The following is a 487-nucleotide window of genomic DNA, read 5'->3' as shown; positions in this document are numbered from 1 at the left end:
ATGTGGTGCTGGGGGATCGAACCGCGGTCCCTGTGCTTTGCCAAGCTTGTTCTAAGTAGGTGCTTTAGACCACTGAGCCATCTCTCCAGCCCCTTTCCACATTCTTGGAGTACTGTTTTCCATACTTTGAATTTCAGTCTATAAATTTCTTTTTGAACTAAATGTGTTTCTGGTATTCAGTATATTATTGTGTCTTGTTCTTTGATCTATTCTGTAAATCACTTTCTTTTGATTGGGAGCATTCACATTGATGGTTATAACTGATATGTATTGATTTATCCTTGCCATATTATTTTTCTGTTGTTAGTTTTCTTTCTTTCCTTCTTCCTTCCTTCCTTCCTTCTTTCTTTCCTTCCTTCCTTCCTTCCTATTGCTTGCCTTAGCTGGTGGATCCATTTTATTGGGATTCTTAGGTTTGTTGTATTGATTATTTTTTTCTAAAATATCCTTCAAAATATTTTGGAGCTGTGTTTTGATGATCATGAAT

The sequence above is a fragment of the Octodon degus genome, unplaced genomic scaffold (genome assembly GCF_000260255.1).
Source record: "Octodon degus isolate 3935 unplaced genomic scaffold, OctDeg1.0 scaffold00152, whole genome shotgun sequence".
NCBI lineage: Eukaryota > Metazoa > Chordata > Mammalia > Rodentia > Octodontidae > Octodon > Octodon degus.
Note: the sequence above shows the minus strand (reverse complement) of the source record.